We start from the raw sequence: 15,417 nt of genomic DNA on the forward strand, positions 1-15,417 counted from the left end.
CTCTGATACCACTTTGTAAGAAACCGCTCTTGAAAGCAACACGAAACATTTCTCTAAACACAATCGAACTCAGCTCAAGAACCTTGTAAAGTAAAAGAACGAGAACACAAGACACAATTGTTAACCCAGTTAAATGCAATCGATGTGATTACACCTACGTCTGGGGCCGAATCAATCCGGAAAATTCATTATATGAGAAAAGGTTACAGCTGGAATCGAGCTTTACAACAATGGCGGATCACCCTCTAACAACCTCTCTCTCTCGATAAAAGAAGATGATAGAGAAGAACGTAATGAAATCGAAGAAGAAGAAGATATGACATAAGAAAACGCGATGTTTCAGTTATATTAGCAAACACCTCCACAGCAGTTAGAGTCTCTGCTTTGATCTTCTCCTTTCTGGTTTAATCAACAAATCTCAAACCAGAGATAACTACCAAATCAACTCCTTGATTTTGGTTTAAAACAAAACCATTATCAACCCAAAATTGAATCAGAAACATAAACCTCAACAGCTGAAATTTTACAGCAAAAGAAGATGAATTATCATCAGATTTTCATGAATAGGGTTTACGTGAGAGAGAAGTATAAGTAATTTACGTAGAGTGACGGTTCCAGAGTCAGAAATTGCGTCGTGTAGAAGAGTGCCGATGAGATTAGTGCCGTTGTTCCTTGCGTAGTACGTTGTGTAGTGATTAATCCCTACAAAATCTAGAGAACCCTTCACCAAAGCAGACTGAGATTTCGTATACTTCTCATTTATTAACTTGAGGACTAAAGTGTTTAGTCTTCACAATTAAGGACACTGTAGACGTTTGTAAGTGTATGGATGGTTGTATCTTGATATTAAACTATTATAGTATATGTATGATGTGATTTAGATATTTATAAAAGTAGAAATGTTTATATTGTATGATAATGATATTTTATTAATATAATTTATAGAATTAACATTAATTTTGACAAAATTATATGAAATCCATAACTTTAAGAACAAAATAAATTTGTTTATTAAAAATAAAAAAAGCTTACTCATGAAAAGTTAAATTTTAATAGTCAAACAAGTTTTTAAAAGCTTTTAGTACTATCTCTTTGTAGTCAAATAAACACATATATCCAAAAATATATTTTTCTTTCTTTGAAATATTTATATTATATTTCATATGGAAATATATCTTCACAAAATTGATTTCCAGGATATTCAGATATGGTTTTTATGCTCAGACCTAATATTAAACCTAATGAGTTCTGAGTTACGATTCTATAAATAATTGTAAGCTAATTTTCTTTCAACTTCACAATATCGATAAAATAATCTATTTGTTTTCTGTTGTATAACAGCCTCTTTTGTACTTTTTGTCTTCTCTCTTTCCCAACGAAATCAGGTAAAACTCCAAATTTTTCTTTGTTTTCGTTACCATTATAGCGAGCATTCAATATTTGGATCTATCAAACTCTTCTCATATCTTAAATCTTAAACGAGCATTCAATATATATATTTGGATCTATTCCGCATGAAAAATATATATCGTATATTGTATTATCTTTTTTCATGTATTTATTTGTAGTTTTGGTTATTTGTTTGTTTAATTATGTTAATTATTATACGCATGAAGCCATAAATCTCAGCGTGTTTCGATTTTTATTATACAAAAATTATTTTCTTGTTTTTATGTAATTTATTAGTTATATGTTGTTTGTTTGCAGAAATGAATATTCCTGAAGTGGCGTTTGTTGTCTTGGTGCGACTTCCGTTGAAAAGCATTGCAAGATTCAGATCTGTGTGCAAAGAATGGAAAGATTTGATCGATTCAGACTTCTTCCGAGATCACTTCATCTCTCGCAACTCATCTTCTTCAATCTCGTGGTCAATCATTCAGATGCAACCTCACAAGCTGACACTTGAAATCGTGGGTCATCATGGATGCAAAACATGGGGACTTGCTCGTTCTCCCGGATCTTTTATGAGTTTCTTTGTCGAGAGAGCAATCAATAAGATACAAGTATTGGCTTGCACCGATGGATTGGTCTTGGTTTACTTAGAAGCTGCCGATGATACTCCTATGTATTACGTTGGAAACCCTTTGTTTCAAGAGTGGTTTCGAGTCCCTCTCCCTCCTTTCCTCTCTTTGGAAGATCTTGACAGATTAAGGCTGCATGAGCGTTTCAGCGACACTGGATTGGTTACGAAGATGCGGAGAGGTATCGTTATGAGTTACAAGGTAGTGTTGCTGATGAGTCACGGTGGTACTAAATTCGGTTTTGCGATTTACTCATCTGACACAGGGAAGTGGGAAAATCGAAATGTGACTTGTCCTCTTCATCATTGCTGGTTTGGCCACTGCAAGTCGATTGCTTTGAATGGGATACTTCACAGGTTTTCAAGTCTCATCTCTTCTTTTCTGGCCTATGATTTCTATGGAGGTAATGTTGATGATGGGTGTCGTATGATATCTTTCCCCGATAGTGGAAAGGATGAAGTGTTGCGGCGTTTTAGGAGAACAATTACAACCTCGGAAGGGTCGATTGTGTATTTCAACGAGTTTCATGAAAATGAAAATCGCATGTTACGAGTTTGGAGGCTGTTCAAGTACACTGATGGTCCTGAGGAGGCGAGGCAGCTCTTATGGGATGTCAGCTTGGTTTCTATGATCGAGTTGTTAGGTATCGATTATTTCCCGGTGGTGATGCATCCTTTGAACTCTGAGATCATCTACTTGTGGTTCATGGACGAGAAAGGTATGGTCTTGTTTAACTTGAGGACATTAGCGTTTAGTCTTCACAAGGAAAACGAAGACGATAGCAAGTGTATGGATGGTTGCGTCTTGAGTTTTAACATGTGTAGCGAGTATATGGAGGACATATGTGGCTACTTTTCCCCATGGTTTAACTGTGTTCCTAACCATCTCATCTTTTCACAGTATGTTCTCCCTCGTTGGTTGCACCGGCTCCCTCGTCCTCCACCTACTTAGTGTGTAGCTATGTTTTGAGTTTATTAGTAATACAATTTTTCATGCATCCACTAAGACAAACATTTGCCCATTATGTAAGGATTTTTCATGCATCCACTAAGACAAACATTTGCCCATTATGTAAGGACCTGAACCTTTCTATTCAATTGAAACAGTGATTTATAGGTGTTTTATATCCTATGTGGTCTATGTGTCTTTCGGTTTAATAATAAAATTCAATTTTATATTTAACATTGTGGATTCTAATATTAAAGACAACACCATGATGAATCGATTTCCATTAATGTATTAGGATTTGGGTGTATTGATAACCCTCTTCCCTTCTCTTAATTAAATTATATAAGTGATATATATATATATATATATATATATATATATATATATATATATATATATAATATGTGAAGGTTTTTCTCAACTTTTGCTAAGTAGATGACATTTGACATATTATTTATCTAATACCTGTCTTATTTTGTTGTTTGAACCTAATTAACTAAACTCATTTGTACTTTGGATCTAAATAACTATTGGTCCATAACACAAACAAAAAACTTTTCAACATTTCTTTTTTCCCATCTTTAATAAGAACCAATTGTAGGCCCCTTCTGATCTAAAACCACAATTTATCAGTTTCTGGTTTCATCCTAGGAAAGAACTGATGATAGTTTATTTTGAAGTGATAAATATGAGTTTCAATATTTATGATTCAGGGGCAACAACAGATTCTAAATTATGTATAAATTTTACTTCTGGATTTTAATCTTATAAATGATTCATAGGCAAGAAAGAATTCTAGATCATGTTTAGATTGTGGGATGTTTATGTGTTCTCAAAATTTTCTTATTAATTCATAAATTTTTGGCTCAAAGTTTAAATTTTGGGTTTCCATTCCTGCTTAGTATATGCCTTTAATCTTATACAATCTAATGGTGGGATGTTTTCCGTAAGTAATTTGATAATTGCCTACTTATTTATTCCTCATTAGATCTTACCAATTCTTTTTCCATAAAAGTAGAATCATTCCGTTTTCCATAAAATTAGAATTCAATCCCTAATTACTCTTTTTTTAACACAAATTTTCAGTCACTATTATTTAATTTCAGTCATTAGGTTCCTATGTAGAATTCTATTATTTTTATATATTTTTCCAAATTTTAATAGGTATTCTTCAATAGTTTAAATTTTTTTTTTGCAGGTTATCATGTTTCTTATTCGCATTAATACTACAAAAAAAAAATTATGTGATTTTTTTTGACAAATGTATTTATTGATCAGAGTGTTTATGTATGTTTGAAAATGTTTGACAATTTTGGATGCCATACGTCAAAGTTTTTTAAAAAATTATTTTTTATTATTGTAAGTAAAATTATGAAAATAGTAATATAAAAAATTATTTTCATTATTTCCATATTGTAGTTCATTTTGCTTGCTCACATTTTTCTTTGTCTTTTTAATGTTTTCATTTTTTATTTAAACATTTATACAAAAATAAATATTATACTGCCTAATAACTCATTATTGTTTTCAAACTTTTCGAATATGGAATTTTTTTTATTAGAGTTTCACATTTTTTTTTCTAAGTTAAATTTCACTTTAAATCTCAATAACAACAAGTTTAATTAACATTAATCTAATGCTCATTCTCCAACAATTCAAAAGATGAAATAGGTTTTCACATAAACCTAATAAAATTTCATACGTAAGTTGGATATATCTATATGAATAGTATATTGTTTTCTTATACAAAATTGAAGTTCTAAATTTGTCAAAATTATAAAAAAGACTAATAATAACTGAACTTATAATTTATTTTATCCTACATAGAAAGACCTAAAACTTTTGGCCTAAAATGTGCACCAGAAAAATTGATGCCCTAATCCTTGGCTTCACTTGCTTGGACTATAGGTCGGACCTTGAACCATGTTTTATTTTTACTTCAGATTGTCGTGTTTGTTGGTTGTGTTACTATTACTACATCATGAAAAAAATGAACTATCATGATTTAGTATGTTGCGCATGTTAGTTTTGTTCCTTTCTTATATTTTAGAATCTCTATTTTTTTTTCTTTTGGGCATTCATGTGGTAAAGCAGGCTTAAACTTCTTCGTATTGGACGATGCATATGAGTCTCTCCATTGTAAATTTAGTTTCTTATTAGTCTTCATCTTTAAGGAAAAAAACGTATTTTAAACTATTATAAAAAAGGAAAATTGTATGTTACTAAAAACCATGTTGTTAAGCTTGTGATGCCTTTTTAGCTCATGGTACGATATGAGTTGCATATTTCTATACTATATATGATTAATTTGACTTCTATAGTTTTGAGTAGTATATGCTCATTGTATACTGGTATCATATATTTTTAGGAATCTTAATATCAAATAGCACATTTTCAAAAAACCCCTTTTCTTATGTCATTTTTAAAAATATCTATTTTCTATGTATTTTCAAAAAACTCCAAATACTAAACCCTACTCTATTAAAATTATATCCTAAATGTAAAATAGAGAATCCAGATCTTAAAAAAAATCTTAAAATTAATTTAACATATTGTAATCTGTGTATAAGAGGGCAAAAATAAAAATGTTGAAAAAATATTTTTTTTTAAAACAGTATCTCAAAAATGGTATTTCTAACAAATTATCATATTAGAAAGAAGCTCCTAAATTTCTCTATATTAAAACAATAATATTATATGATGAGAAACTCAATGGGTCTTTCGGAATGCACATGCTCTAATATGTATTGAAAATCAAAAGGGTGAAAAAACCATAAACACTTTACTATGCGTTAAAGTACTCTAATAGTACTATATATAAAAGGAAAATTCATGTAACATCAAACAAATGAACCCAAAAAAATTAATATGATCAGTATATTTTTAAAATCACAAAAATAGCCATTACTGAGTAAAAAAATAAAAACTAATAATATTCAAATTACTAAAATTGAACAACAATGTAAGCTAAATCCGTTGACAAAAAAAAAATGTAAACTAAATCCGTGCGTAGCACGGGATGATTTCTAGTATATGTATATGTTATGTCTATGCATATTAATGGGTGCTAACACGAACCATTACAACTCTTCAAAGGTGAATGTATATACATGTATAAATATGTGTGACTGTTGAATCGTTACAACAACGGTTGTGTTCTCATAACGTGAAAAACACTACCAAACCAAATACACAACAGAAAAGAGATTATTGATCTTCTTCATCAAAGATCAAGTGAAAGCAATAAGGAGTAAGGGAAGAGAAAATCAACTACTGAAGACTTGGATCCATCATCAAGCATAATATTATTATCAGTTTTGCGTTTTTAAAGATTTCATACTTTGTACTTATATAGTAACATTACATTACTCAATGTATAGTAGATTCTAAGACAAAACAAAACACAACAAGATTAGAAATACATACTTGGAAAGATGCGCGACCAAGAAATGGAGAATCTGTAAGCATACATTCCCATGTTCTTCATAAGTTTTACATCTTCTTGCCATCACCATAATTTCAATTAATCAATACCTCATTTATTAACTTGAGGACTAAAGTGTTAAGTCTTCACAATTAAGGAAACTGAAGACGTTTGTAAGTGTATGGATGGTTGCATCTTGAGTTTTAACAGTTGCAGCGAGTATGTGGAGAACGGTTCCAATTAATTTATCCCATCGTTTCAATGTAGTTCTAACCATCTCCTTGCTTCACAGTTTGTTCTCCCTCGTTGGCTGCTCCGTCTTTCCCGTCTGAAGCCATCTTGATTTTTGAATTCTGTTTTTTAAGTTTTAATCAAATTTCAAATGTGAATGCTTTACTGTTCTATGATGTAACCAAGTACCAGTCATCCCCTATATATTAATAGAGGAATATTAATAGAGGAACATTTTGGCAAAAAAACTGAAGTGTCAGCATTACATAGCTCATGACACTCTTTCCTTTATTTGTCATCAGCTTTTGAAAATATTTATATTTATTTACCATTGTATTTTTCCAAAAATACAATTAACACCCAAAAATAAATTTTTATTTGATCTTTCTAATTTAATTGTATCATTTAATTATATTTTCATAAAATCTTTAAAATAAATTTTAAGAACCCTTTGTTTATATGATATAATAATATAAAATTTATATTATAATAACTCTCACGGGTTAAATTTTAATTATTATACAAATGCTTTTTATAGATATATACTACTCAATCGAATTTTAAATATTTCAATTATCCATAAATATAATAGATTTTGGAAATAAAAATTACAGTAAAAAAATTATATAATTATTTTATACCGCACTATGTGTGGATTGTTACCTAGTATAATTGTATTAGTAATTACAAGTTATCATGCTCGAGCGCTTTGAGATAAATATAATTTACGAAAACAAAATCCTTTAAAAAGAACTACATCTTTTCTACATCTTTTTATATTGAAGAACTGATATTAAACTATTGCAGTATATGTATGATGTGATTTAGATATTTATAAAAGTAGAAATGTTTATATTGTTTAATTATGATATTTTATTAACAACATTTATAGAATTAACATTAATTTTGACAAAATTATATGAAAAGCCATTGACTTTAAGAACAAAATAAATTTGTTTATTAAAAATAAAAAGTTTACTCATGAAAAGTTTAATAGTCAAACAAGTTTTTAAAAGCTTTTAATACTATCTCATTGTAGTCAAAAAAATATTTATATCTAAAAATGTATCTTTCTTTCTTTGAAATATTTATACTATATTTCATATAGAAATATATCTTCATAAAATTGATTTCCAGTTTATTACAATTTTTTTATAAATGAATAACAAACAAAAAAGAAGACGAAAGTAAAAAACCATAGTGAAATGTACTTTATCTTCAGTTACAATAGTGTTGGATATAAAAAAAGATGTATAAACTTAGGGTTGGCATTCGGGTAATCTGTTCGGATTTGGGTATTATCCAATCAGGTTCGGGGTAAACGGGTTTAAAAAATAGAATCTATTAGGTATTTTTTGATAAATTTATTTGGTTCAGTTTGGGTTACAAATTTCATAATTCGATTAGTACCCGAACTACCCGAGAAAATCTCTAAAATTTATTAAACTTAGCTAAACTTTAACTTATGTAAAAAAATATTTTAGTTATTTTGATTATTATTTTGATATTTAGGTATAAAACTGATTGAAATATTCAAAACTATAATTATAATTTTGGATAATTGAATTACACTAATGCTAAATATTATAAATATGTTTATATGTTCGGGTTTGATGGATACCCGAACTGGTATCGGGTATTATCCGACTCTAACCCGAACCCATATGTAATGGAAAATAGAATCCAATAGAGTTTTATAGTTAAACCCGTACCAAACCCGATGTAACATCCGTGAACCAAAATCTCGGTTTGGGAGTTGCATCGGTTGATGTATGGTATGCATCGGTCGATGCAAGGTTGAGTTTCTGCGTTTTGAGTTAAGTCAAACGCTGCGTTTTGGGTAAAGGAAACCCTTAACACGATTTTTGGTCTCATTCGTGGTGTTGTGGCCGTTTTTGAGAGAGAACGAAAGAGAGAAAAAGTTTCCTGAGAAGTTTTGGAGATTTTGGGTGATTGATGGCATTTCTTGGTGAGATCTGAGGCTTAGAACGTTGTAGGAGGCGTTTTCTTCTTGTGTTTAGGTTCACATTCGTCTTGGCAAAGGTAAGTGCAGGACCATGGCTTATCTAAGCTAGAGAACTCTTTAATCTGCTTGTGGTGTGATGTTAGACTTGTTAGATTGTTGCTATGGACGTTAGGAAGCTTTCTTGTGGCTTGGGATCGAGTTTTGTGGTTGTAGGAACGAAGATCCGGCGAGAAGCTTCAGAGGAAAACGATGCTCGGCATTGCATCGGTCGATGCATTTTGTGCGTAGGTCGATACAGATGCGAGGACGGCGCGTAAACTATAGGGTTTTCGTGTTATGTCGAGCATGCGTCGGTCGATGCATTGGGAGCATCGGTCGATGCAAGTTAACCTTGCATCGGTTGATGCAGATCTTGCGTCGGTCAACGCAACCTCCATTTGGTGTCGGTCGATGCATGTTGGTGTCAGTCGATGCAGAGTCATGGTTTGTTATTTGTTGTTTGTTGATTGTTGTATGATGGTTAGAGATACTCTATTGCTTGTGTGTATAGCCCAGTAGATGGGAGGATTGCCTTACTGAGTGTTTATAAAATACTCATGCATTGCAATATGTGTTTGTGGTGCAGGTAAAGGCAAAGTGTGATCATGGAATCAAGGCAATGAAGAATAGGATGTTCTAGGGACTCGGTTTGATGTTGTCTGGCATTGCTAGGTTGCTAGAGTTGGGTCATTAGAACATTGCTAGGTTGCTGGTGTGGCATGGAGTCCTAGAACATCCTCTTCGAGCCGACTGTGTGATTCCACGGTGAGTTTATGTTTCTGTGTTTTATTAGAAAATGTTTGTAGCCTTCTGTTCATGGTAGTGCAGATGGTTAGAGGTGATGCTGTGGCTGGTCGTGGTCGTGGACGCGGACGTGGTCGTGGTAGGGGCAGAGTCCCAGTGGTTAGTGAGACCGAGGACCAGAGTGTGACAGCTGAGGGTGTTGGCGAGTTGCAGGGTGTTCTGGAGGATTCCGTGAGTGTGGCAGGAGGGGGCGGTGTTGATGCTCCAGTGGCCGGTGATGCTAGGGTCCCGGGTGTGGGAGTCCCAGCGGGTGGAGTCCCTGGTACTGACGTTGCGGCTATGCTAGCATAGGTGTTAGCGCGGTTACCACCAGTGGTACCGGCTCAAACTCAGGTAGTGCCACCAGTGGTGGCGGAGGAGCGGCAGCCAGTGGTTGCGGATGTGGGAGCACATGGAAGTTATTTGTCAATGCTTAAGGAGATGAAGGGTCTTTTCACTGAGAGGTTTTCGGGTGGTACAGATTCTACTGTTGCGGATGCGTGGAGGACGAGTGTGGAACGTAACTTCCATACTCTGAGATGTCCTGAGGATTTTTGGGTGGACATAGGGGTCTACTATTTGAGTGGTGATGCTGAGTTCTGGTGGATATCAGTGGCTGCTAGGAGAGTGCAGCGAGAGATGACTTGGGCTGACTTCGTCTTGGAGTTCAACCGCAAGTATTTTCCTAGAGAGGCATTGGATCGGTTGGAGGTGCAGTTCCTTCAGTTGTCTTAGGGTACACGGTCAGTGCGGGAGCTGGACTTGGAGTCCAGTCGACTTCTTTGTTATGGGGGTCGGGCTTTGGAGTCTGAGGAGGCTCAGATCAGGAGGTTTTTGAAGGCTCTACGAGATGATTTGAGAGTTCACTGTAGAGGGCGGAGTTATGCTACGCGTGCAGAGCTGGTTGAGACTGCAGCAGAGATTGAGGGAGATATCCGGGCACAGTCAGTGGCGGTAGCTCCAGCAGTTCAGCCTAGTAAGGCTCCACAGCAGGGTGGTTCTAGCAGGGGCGGTAGGCCTGCAAAGGGAACCAAGAGGAGGTGGGAGGTCACGCAGAAGGCGAGTGGTGCGAGTTGCTTCGGTTATGGGAGCAAGGATCACAGGGTTGCTAGTTGTCCCAAGAGGAGTGCTCCGACGGCAGGGCCTCGGGTATGTTATCATTATAGGGAGACAGGGCACATCAGGACTTTTTGTCCCAAGTTGCAGCCAGTAGTAGTGGCAGCGTTGCAGCAGGTGCAGCCTGGAGGCCAGCAGGTGGCACGGATTGAGCAGGCACCATGGGTTTAGACGATAGCAGAGACTGGTGGAACCAGTGCCGGGCGATTACAGGTATATTTTCTGGTACTTAAACTTTGTGAATTTTAGTAGGTTCAGATTGTATATGTTTCCTGTGATAAATTGTTAGGTTCTCAACACATGAGGTTTGTGTAGGGACCCTGTTGGTGGGCGGGTTTAAGTCCCATGTTATGTTTGATTCTGGAGCTTCTCATAGCTTCATTACTCCAGAGTGTGCAGAGTGTGCGGGGATCAGCGGGGATCCTGGAGAGCATTCAGGAGTTGTCAGGGTTGCGGGAGGCGAGTTCCTGAGAGTGATTGGACGAGCTAAAGGAATTGATATTCAGATCGTAGGAGAGTCGTGGCCAGCGGATTTGCTTATCAGTCCAGTGGAGTTATATGATAATATTCTCGGGATGGATTGGTTGCATCGGCATAGGGTGCATTCGGATTGCCATCAGGGTAGAGTGGAGTTTGAGCGTCAAGGAGGGAAGTTGGTGTTTCAGGGTATTAGACCAACTTCGGGGAGCCTCGTGATCTCGGCCATTCAGGCTGGGATGATGATCGAGAAGGGCTGTGAGGCTTATTTGGTTTATTATAACTATGCCAGAGTCAGTGGGAGGAAGTCTACGGTTAGCGGTATTCCGGTAGTGGAGGAGTTTGAGGATGTGTTTCAGTCTTTGCAGGGATTACCACCATCTCGATCGGATCCTTTTACCATTGAACTGGAACTAGGGACGAAGCCGTTATCCAAGGCTCTTTAAAGAATGGCTCCAGCAGAGGTGGCAGAGCTGAAAAAGCAGCTAGAGGATTTGTTGAGTAAGGGATTCATCCGTCCTAGTGTATCACCGTGGGGAGCGCCGGTGTTGTTTGTGAAGAAAAAGGATGGGAGTTTCAGGTTGTGCAATGATTATCGGGTTTGAACCAGGCACTGTGAAGAACAAGTATCCTCTTCCTAGGATCGATAAGTTGTTGGATCAGTTAAGGGGTGCTACTTGGTTCTCCAAGGTAGATCTAGCGTCGGGTTATCATCAGATACCGATTGATGAGGCAGATGTGAGGAAGACGGCTTTCAGGTTGAGGTATGGGCATTATGAGTTTGTGGTGATACCTTTCGGGTTGACTAACGCGCCAGCAGCATTTATGAGATTGATGAACAGCGTGTTTCAGGAGTTTCGGGATGTGTCTGTCATCATTTTCATCGACGATATCCTGGTTTATTCTAAGAGTCCTGAGGAGCATGCAATGCATTTGAGGGCAGTTCTGGAGAAGCTGCGGGAGCAGAAGTTGTTTGCCAAGTTGAGCAAGTGTAATTTTTGGCAGCGTGAGATGGGTTTTCTGGGTCATATTGTTTCTGCATAGGGGGTTTCTGTAGATCCGGAGAAGATTCAGGCTATCAGGGATTGGCCTAGACCGTATAGTACCACAGAGATCAGGAGTTTTCTTGGATTAGCAGGATACTACAGGAGATTTGTGCAGGAGTTTGCGAGTAGAGCACGTCCTATGACTAAGTTGACAGGAAAGGATGTTCCTTTTGTTTGGTCAGGAGAGTGTGAGGATGGCTGATACTAGGATTTTTGTGTGTCTATCCTAGTAGGTCCAATTAACCTTATGTAGTTGTAGTACTTAAGGTGTCAATACAAATGGGAAACTTTACTAGCAATCAAGATGCAATCAAGAAATCACAAGTCAAGCCAATTCAAAGAGAGTGTTTTTCTAACAGTCCTAGAATGATGACAATACAAAGCGGAAATGAGTCACAGAACTAGAAACAAGAATGCATGACAAGAAGCGAAAATGAATAAAAACATAAACGAGTCTAAGCATGAACTAAAAAGCAAGAAACGGAACAGTCTCAGGAATGTAATAAAATCAGGGAGAAAGAGGACCTAAGGATGGGAATAATTGACGTCGGTGGAGTATCCTAATCTACAGAGTGTTTAACATGCCACAAGCAATCTATCCCTAAACAATGAACTTCACGACTTAGCTAATCCAATCTCTTGACAGAAACTACTCAGACTCAACCACTTCCAAACCTAGCTCTCGCTAGAGAAACATGGTCGAGCAGGCATGACAAACAAGTTCATTCATGTCAACAAACATCCTAGAAAACTAATCTCTTAGGCTAGGAACGTAAGTCTCTGGCACTAGTTGGTCAGACATTTCATCAAACACCTTTTGGGTGTAGAAATGTCTCGAACCTAGTCCCAATTGATCAGAGAGAAACTAGTATTTTTTACTCTAGTCCAGAAGGGAATCATACAATCAACGCTTAAACACTCTACATCCTAAGATCCTCCACCTAATTTATCATATCCTCAAGAACTAACGCACTACTCAGATACGAAAATCATCATCAACAATACAAACTCGGAAAACATTGAAACAAGCATTCTTAGATAGGTAAAAATGAGAAGAACAACTTTGTAGAAGAAATCCAATGCAAAAATTCAATAAAATCAAAGCTATCTGGATTACAAGATCGGAATACATTTTTGGTGGCTAGGTCAACCTTACAAAAGAAAACGAGATAAAAACTAAGATGATGTCCGCCAAGACTTAACAAAATGTATTTATAGTAAAAATATGTATCAAAGCAGACTGTCTTCATGCTCAATCAGTAGCACCCTAAAACTTAAAACGACAAGATGAAGAGTCAGTTTGAGAATCTCCTGAAGCGTATAAGACGGAACGTCTTCCTGACATGTGCGAACGAGTAGTGGCTCGAGTGGGTGATGGTGTTGGCTCGAGTGGAGGAGGGTCGAGTCTACGGGCAGCGGCTCGAGCTGGAGGGTCGAGTCGACGGGTGGCGACTCGAGCTGTAGGGTCGAGTCGACGGGTGGCGACTCGAGCTGGATGTAAACGCTTCCACTAAAACGATGTTAACTTTTGAACCATACCTCCGATTGGCTTGAAATAAACGGCATTGGAAAGATGACTGAATTCTCTATAACTTTGATAAAGACATCAAAAGCTGAATCCCCCAACCGGTGGCTCGAAGGACGACTCGAACGGGGACTCGATCGATGGTCAAGGTGTTGCTCGAGTGGGTGACGACTCGATCGACGGTCAAGGTGTTGCTCGAGTGGGTGACTTAAACGACGGTCAAGGTGTTGCTCGAGTGGGTGACTCGAACAACGTCGAACGGCGACTCGAACGATGTGTTCCCGACGTCTCCTAGATACCTGAAATACTCCAAAATTCACAATGTATGCAAGAATGATGTAAGAACTACCTAAATATGCAAAGTGTACAAAAGAGACTACAAATTTATGCAAAACAACTAGTTATCCTAACTAAATGCATGGCAAATACATGCTTAGCAGAGACAAAATATAGACATATCAAAGGCTTTGCAAGCCTGAAGGAGATGTTGACTACTGCGCCAGTGTTGGCTTTGCCTGAGCAGGGGGGAACCCTATGTGTTTTATACAGATGCATCTAGGGTTGGTTTGGGGTGTGTTCTGATGCAGCATGGGAAGGTGATTGCCTACGATTCGCGGCAGTTGCGGGTGCATGAAGGCAACTATCCTACTCATGATTTGGAGATGGGTGCTGTAGTTTTTACCCTGAAGATTTGGAGATCTTATCTTTATGGTGCAAAGGTACAGGTGTTTACAGATCATAAGAGTCTGAAGTGTATATTCACTCAGCCTGAGTTGCACTTGAGGCAGAGGCGGTGGATGGAACTTGTGGCAGACTATGATTTGGAGATAGCCTATCACCCTGGTAAGGCTAACACGGTTGCAGATGCTCTGAGTCGGAAGAGGGTAGCTTCGACTCAGGAGCAGGAGATGGAGTCTCTGGTAGGGGAGATCAGTGCTTTGAGCTTGTGTGCTGTTTCACAGGAACCGTTGGGTTTGGAAGCTGTAGATAGAGCAGATCTTCTGAGTAGGATGCGGTTGGCTCAGGAGAAGGATTTGGGGCTGGTGAATGCCTCTCAGGATGTGGATTCAGAGTATCAGGTCTCCGATAATGGTACTATCTTGGTGCACGGTCGGGTTTGTGTGCCCAAGGATGAGGAGGTGAGGCAGGAGATTCTGAGAGAGGCTCATATGAACAAGTTGTCCATTCATCCAGGAACGACTAAGATGTACCGTGATCTCAAGAGGTACTATCATTGGATCAGGATGAAGAAGGATGTGGCTAGTTGGGTTTCGAGGTGCGACGTGTGTCAGCTAGTGAAGGCTGAGCATCAGGTTCCTGGCGGGTTACTGAAGTTTACCCATTCCTTAGTGGAAGTGGGATATGATCACTATGGGTTTTGTGGTAGGATTGCCAGTCTCACGGACCTTTGATGCTATTTGGGTTATTGTGGACCGGTTGACTAAGTCAGCACATTTTCTAGCCATTAAGAAGACTGATGGAGCAGCGGTCTTGGCTAAGAAGTATGTGAGAGAGATAGTCAGATTGCATGGGGTGCCAGCGAGCATTGTGTCTGACAAAGATTCTAAGTTCACTTTGGTGTTCTGGAAGGCATTTCAGGCAGAGATGGGCACTAAGGTGCATATGAGTACAGCTTATCATCCCCAAACAGATAGACAGTCTGAGAGGACGATCCAGACGCTGGAGGATTTGCTGAGGATGTGTGTGTTGGATTGGGGTGGCCACTGGGCAGATCACCTGAACCTGGTAGAGTTTTCTTACAACAACAACTATCAGGCGAGTATTAAGATGGCTCCTTATGAGGCTTTGTATGGGAGACCATGTCGTACACCATTATGCTG

At 37.5% G+C, this 15,417-nt stretch overlaps 1 pseudogene across 1 annotated transcript; it reads left to right on the forward strand.

The window, feature by feature from the left end:
* The first annotated feature begins 1,289 nt into the window (after nt 1–1,289).
* On the forward strand, nt 1,290–3,145 carry LOC104748707 (putative F-box protein At3g23950 pseudogene; annotated as a pseudogene). Its single transcript, XR_015573699.1, has 2 exons — nt 1,290–1,385; nt 1,708–3,145. The product of XR_015573699.1 is annotated as a putative F-box protein At3g23950 pseudogene (transcript).
* Nucleotides 3,146–15,417: the final 12,272 nt, after the last annotated feature.

Source organism: Camelina sativa, chromosome 2, assembly GCF_030686135.1.
Source record: "Camelina sativa cultivar CO46 ecotype springtype chromosome 2, ASM3068613v1".
Taxonomy (NCBI): domain Eukaryota; kingdom Viridiplantae; phylum Streptophyta; class Magnoliopsida; order Brassicales; family Brassicaceae; genus Camelina; species Camelina sativa.